This window comes from Citrus clementina, unplaced genomic scaffold (assembly GCF_000493195.1).
Source record: "Citrus clementina cultivar Clemenules unplaced genomic scaffold, Citrus_clementina_v1.0 scaffold_9, whole genome shotgun sequence".
NCBI lineage: Eukaryota > Viridiplantae > Streptophyta > Magnoliopsida > Sapindales > Rutaceae > Citrus > Citrus x clementina.
In genome coordinates this window covers 13,327,503-13,334,218 of record NW_006261964.1, presented here as the reverse complement: position 1 = coordinate 13,334,218, position 6,716 = coordinate 13,327,503, and the positions used below count along the sequence as shown (strand labels likewise).

General features: G+C 29.1%; 1 non-coding gene across 1 annotated transcript; it reads left to right on the top strand.

Moving 5' to 3' along the window:
* Positions 1-576: 576 nt before the first annotated feature.
* On the top strand, positions 577-683 carry LOC112095491. The gene has a single exon (XR_002903865.1). It is a non-coding gene; the product is annotated as a small nucleolar RNA R71 (small nucleolar RNA).
* Positions 684-6,716: the final 6,033 nt, after the last annotated feature.

Genomic DNA, 6,716 nt, shown 5'->3' with positions numbered 1-6,716 from the left:
AGTTTGGTTTGTGAATAGCTTTGATTCTGATTTTACTATCTAAATGATGGCTGAGAAATTTGAGGAGCTTGATGAATTAGTTTAACTAGTGCTGGTGGAGTTGGATTTGTTCCATTTTGTTGGAATTTGTAAGATCATGAAAAGTTGAGATGCTCTCTCCATCCAGGATTGTAAGTGTTAGAGTAAATGTTGTAATTCAACTGGTTTCTCATCACATTGATGGCATTGGCTTGATCTAAATATGAATAATGGTCAAATTGATTAGAGGCATGTGGCTCTGTTGATTTGGTAGTCGTTAATGATGCTATTTGGTGAGAAAATCCTTCAACTATTGCTTTGACTTCCTTGATTTTGATCTTGATTCGCCAACGTGGACTTCATTTATTCCTTTTGATTTTTCTCACATTCCTGAATGACCAACTTCACTATTAAGAATTATCCACTTGTTGTTAGAAGAAATCCCAAATTTCTAATGCGCTTTTAGACATGAGCTCACCTCCACTTGTAGCCATTAGCCATTATTGTACATGTGGCAATAGTCCCTCCAAAAAGTATGGACCTTGTTTCCATTTCTGGTACTCGTGATGTGGACACTTCAAGAGTACCCCATTGAATCACTCTCATGCTTCCAAAAATTCTTATCCTATCTCTGAGTAAACTCTGAGATTTCTCTACAAATAGCATTGGTTTTATGCACTGAGAAATATTTATTTAAAAATTTAGTTACCATTTGTTTCCATAATGTGATACTATTACCAAGCAATATATTAAATTAAGAATGAGCTCTATCCTTTAGAGAAAATGAAAACAATCTAAGCTTAACATTTTTATCTATAAAATGTTCATATTTAAAAGTTTGGCAAATAGCATGAAATCATTCAAATGATTGTACAGGTCTTTGTTTTCTATGTCACAGAATGATAAGTGATAATTTAGCACACTAGATTTTAACTCAAAACTTCTAGCAACTACATTCGGGTATCATATGGATGAAGTGCTCAAATCAACTAAATGATTGTAGTAATATTTAAATGGCCTCTCTTATGGTGCTTATGGTTGTTGTTCCAAATCAATTTAAACTTTATTCTCAATTTTAGCCCTTAATGCAATGTGTTTATGTGTGCAAAGTATCTTTTCTAGTTCAAGGTCTACAGAATCTAGATCATATAATTGTGACATTCGATCGTGCATGCAAAGAAAAATAGAAAAAAAAAACTAAGAGGAAAAGTTACAATATTAACCTTATCACATTATTACACACTTACTATAGAAACATACTCAAAACTTGCACGCAAAGTTATTTACACAATATTTACAAAGAAAACTAACTCTAGAAATTAAAATAACTTACCTCCTCAGCAATGAGACCAAAAATTTGTTGTGCAAATTTTATTATAATCACAAGCGCACAAATCTATTATAGTATAGATCAATGAGGACGAATGTCGATCGCACGAGAATGTAGATTTAATTATGTATAAGGTTAATTTTCTAAGTTTATATGCAAATTTTCCAAGTTTAAAAAGATGGCGGGAATAAATTAAAGATGAAATAATGCAAATTGGGACTTGAGTCTCTGGATTCACAGTCTACACTTTACCATGAACTTAATATTCATTTTTAGTTCCAATTAATTTATGAAGAGGGTATTTCCACTTCTCATATTCCTCATTCTAGTAGATATGGTATCAAGTACTAATTGTGCTATGGAGAAATAATCTTCTACTAAATGTAGTGTCAAGTGCACGTTGTGTCAGGTGATAACAATCCTACTGTCGACAATGTAGTAAGATTGTCCACTAAATAACTTAAATGCGTTCTTTGTCAATATTTATTTCTCACTAATAAATATAGTGTAAAATGCTCATCGTGCTAAATGGTAATGATCATGCATTAGAGAATTGGTATACTGTGTCGAATCAAGATAAGATTATTATTATTTTTCAATGATGAGTGAAAATAATCCACATAAATTAGAGAGAGAAGGTGAATAAACTTACCAAATTATTCCCATGGATCATGTTGAGGCTTCACCTTCAACCTAAGTTTGAAATTAAATTAGCTACTCATTATTGAATTAGGACTAAAGTGATAATTTTATTAAAATACATAGAAAATATAAGACAGATATAGAACTATAAAAAATGAAGTTCAAATTTGGATTCAGAGTTGAATTAAGGAACGAGCTCGTTATTTGTAAATACAATAGATAAATTATGGCCATCGGATGAAAACAATTCGGTTGCTTAGAATTGTGCCATATGGCAAGCTCTGATTGGTCGAAACACATCATCAGGGTTGTGATTCGGTCCAATAATATGTTGCCATGACATCGGTCAATGCCACGTCAGTTGGACCCCACCTAAATATGAAAATCATAATTTTTGCCCTTTATGATCTTTCTAAGGTTTCAAGTATTCGGAGCTGAAAAATGCTATCTATTTTGCTGTACAATTTCTCGTTAATCATGAAATGACCAAAATATCCTTGAATACATAAAATACTCAATATTATAACAAAACATACAAAACCAAACTTTTAAGGATTTAAACACATAAAAGTAGAAATGCTAGTGAGACTTAGAGCATAAAATAACAATTTTATTTTTTATAAATATGCATTCTCTATCACTCAACAATGGTTGATGGCTTACAAATTTTTTCTATTTTATAATTAAAGGTAATTTAGATATATTGAATATTAAATAAGGGTAGTTTGGTCAATCCGGGAGTAGGAGTCTGACTCCCTAGGGGTTGGGAATTAGAATCTTATTCTCTAGTCCCAAATTGTTGTGGACCCTATATTATTGATTTCTATTCCCATTCACAAAATGTTAAGTAAATACTATAAATCTGATTCTAGATTTTGATTCTCTAATTCAAAAAGTAAAGACACCATAGAAAGTATTAATACAATATTATTTTGACTTTAGTTTTGACCCAAATTTTGAATAAATTAAATAATTAAATTTAAAAATAAACAACAAAAAATTTAAATTTCATCGTTTTAAATAGCCCTAACTTATGCCCTTTTTTTTCTGAGTGTTTGAAGACACTTAGAAGTTTGGAATTTGTTTGGTGTTTCTTTCAACATTCCTAACTTGATTGAAGAACCGACCGATCATCTATTCTATTTGTATTAATCACTGAACAGTTGATATCATCACCAGTATCAATACCGTCACTAAACAAATTCCTACTCACAAATGCCCTCCCTCACTACCTTCACCTAAATTCTTCATCATCGGCTCACCATCATTATTGTTGTGGCTCAGGAGTCCAAGTCATTAATCGTAGAAGAAAACCCAAATCGTAATTGTCAACCTAAACCCACACCCAAACCTAGAGCCAAATCTTCACTTTCACTCCAATTCTATTAAATTTTAATTTTCTACCAAAAATTCCAAAAAAAAGTGAAAAAAAAATTAGTTCCTTTTGAAAACATATTGTGACAAGTAAAATTTATCACAATCCTATCACAAGTTTGTATATATCATCTTTTTGTGACTCCACCTACAATGACAAACATGATAACCATCATCCACCACCTGATGACAATTTTAAACTATCACTATAGGTTATTTTTCTTGCATTATGCGAATGCTAACTTATAAGGTATTTGTTGATTCTGTGGATGAGTACATGAGAATCGGCAAAAGCACTTCAATCGAAAGTTTAAAGAAGTCGGGTAGTGATTGGAATATCTAGTAATGAATATTTGCAATTACCCAACATTAATGACATTGCTGGACTTTTAGCAAAAGGTGAATAACATAGGTTTCTAACAATGTTAGTAAGGCTTGATTGTAATAAAATAGTTGTTATTATAGCACTTCTATCTCTTCAATAAGAAGAAATGAATATAAATAAAAGAGAAAGCAACCACTCAACAATATTGAAGAGAGAAAAGCATTTACAATTTGAAGAATTTCAGTTAAAGTGTCTTTTAGAATCTTAAATGCTGATGTGAATTTTCAAATAAGAAGTGTAATCTTATTTAAAGATTATTTTGTTGATTCTGTAAAGACTGGAAGTTAGCAATTGTGCTTGGTAAAACTTAATAATTGAAAATGCATTATAGTGTACCTTAGCAGAAGATTCTTGAATTAGACCATTTCAAATAACAAGGGGTTTATACTCATTTTCCTCAATTTATTGATTATTTGTAGTTTCTAGTACAAAAATGGTATTCAATCAAACTGATTTTTCTTTTTTTATGTTTGTGTTACTATTGAAGATATTTGTTGGAAAACTTTTTATTGAAAATGTTTTTTAATTATTTTTATTTTTAAAAATATGAAAGTGATGCATTATATAGTAAAACTCTCCACATCCATAATGTTGGGACTAAGCTATTTTTACTACTATAAGAAGGTTATAGCATAATGGATGTATGAATATGCACTACATTAATATTTTTCAATTAAGAATATACAAAGTCATCTTAAAAGTTTAAACATTTGTATTCTCTTTAATGTTTTTTCTCAATGTAATTTCTGTAAAAATTATATAATAATTCAATAACAACTCTAAAAAATAAACCATTGTCCCAAGCAACTTTAGAAAAATATTTTGTTCCATCTTAAACCTTTAATGTAACATAGCATATATTTTTTACAATATAAATATAATTATTGTTATGTGGAGGTAAGTTTCTAAAGAGAAGATTTAAAAAAATTATAACTTATTTAATATAGAGTTTATTCTTATTGACAACTAGTCCAAATTAGGATCATAATTTTTTATAACTATATAGAGGTTATTCTTAAATAGAACATTATTATAGAATAGTTTTACTATATAGAAATTATATGTGGCCACAATTTTCGGACAACAATAAATACTTTATTTGTGTTATTTACCCATCGTAGTACTATATATTGATTTGATTATTTTTTTTTAAAGTCCAATTAGTAATTCATAATAATTTCAAAAAACTTATTTATTAAAAATTAAATATGTTTTATATATTCAATTAGTCTAGTATAAATTATTTATATTAGAAGAGAGTTGGGCTATCGACATTCCTCTATTTCCTCATGAAACTACTTTTTCAGTTATATTTATCTTATTTTTGAAAAAGTCATTTTTCTTTTCAAATACACTTTTAATTTTCACTTAATTTTTTTATTGTTAAAGTTCAAAGTAGTATTGTGCTATTTTTTATTTCTTTTACAATCTTATTGTTATCCTACAGACCAATTAAAAAGTTTTCTAGTGTTTATTGTTAATCATTAGCTTCAATTACATATATTTTAAATTATAATTTGAAAGCAATCTTAAGTACAAAAATATGTAATCAATAAAAAACAAAAATAGAATAATATATTATTATAAATTTGTACAATTTATTTTAGTTAAATATGAAGTAACATTTAGAGAAAAAAAATGATTGATTGTTAATGTAAGTAATTTGTTGTGAAAAATAATTTATGTGTGTTTAATTCTTATTTATCTTTAAGTATAATTTTATTCAAAATGGGGTTTTATATGGATAACTAAGGGGTGGCAATAGCTTCACCCATCAGAAAATGAATTGAAAACTATAGATTTCCATTACTTTTGAGCAAAATAACAACCAAACTCAATTGATATAAAAATATGCAGTATATTTTAATACAATCTCAATTGTTATTTGTAAAACAATTATGCAATAGGACTATTATCTGTGTGAGAGCTTGAATTATTTCATTGATTTCTTTACTAATTTATACAAGAGTACAATGGATAGCTAATTGACTAATGATAGAACAAAACTAAAGAACATATATATAATTTACAAAAATATGAAAGTTGAAAGTTGACCAAGAATATTACAATTGATTCTTACTAAAAATAAAAGATTTGTGCCAGATCTAAAGGTAGTTAATTGTGGCTTCCATATTTTTTGTTAATGGCATAGAAATAGATAGACTTTCTTTATCATGCCTCTGCAAAATGGTTGTTCCATCAAGAACACAAATCTTGGACCATAAAAAGGAGAACTGAAGGGAAGACAATGGTTTGGTCAGAACATTGATGGCGAAGAACCTAGACTCACCAATTAGATGATAAAAGATGGGCTCAATTAAACCAGAAGGCTATTGATACTATTAGGTCATGAATTGATCAAAGTGTGTACTACCATGTCGCAAAGGAATCCAGGGCTAATGTTTTTTGGAGGAAATTAGAAACAGTCTATGAGTAGCCGACATCATAGAATAAAGCCAATCTAATAAAATGGCTTGTTAATTTGAAATATAAGGAGGGGCGCAGTATAACTTAACACATTAGTGAGTTTCAGGGTTTGGTTAATCAGTTGACTACTATAAAGATTGTTTTAGATGATGAGTTACAAGTATTATTGTTGCTTAGTTCTTTACCTCATAATTGGGAGACATTAGTAGTGTCATTGAATATTTAATGCTAAATGGGAAATTAACCTTGGATATGGTTACAAATATGCTGCGAAATGAAGGATCTAGAAGAAAGAGTGTTGAAGAGGTTTCCTTTGAGTCAGATGCACTTGTTTCAAAAAGGCAAGGAAGGCAGAGTAGAAGCTATAAGGGAAATTCTCATCAGTAGGATAATTATAACTCCAAAGGAAGATTTGAGACTTAGAGAAAAAACGTTAAGTGCTTTTATTGTCAAAAAATGGGTCATCTGAAAAGGGAATGTAGAATTTGAAGAAGAGGACAGGAAAAAAAAAGTGATGGTCAGAACAATGATAAAGAAAAC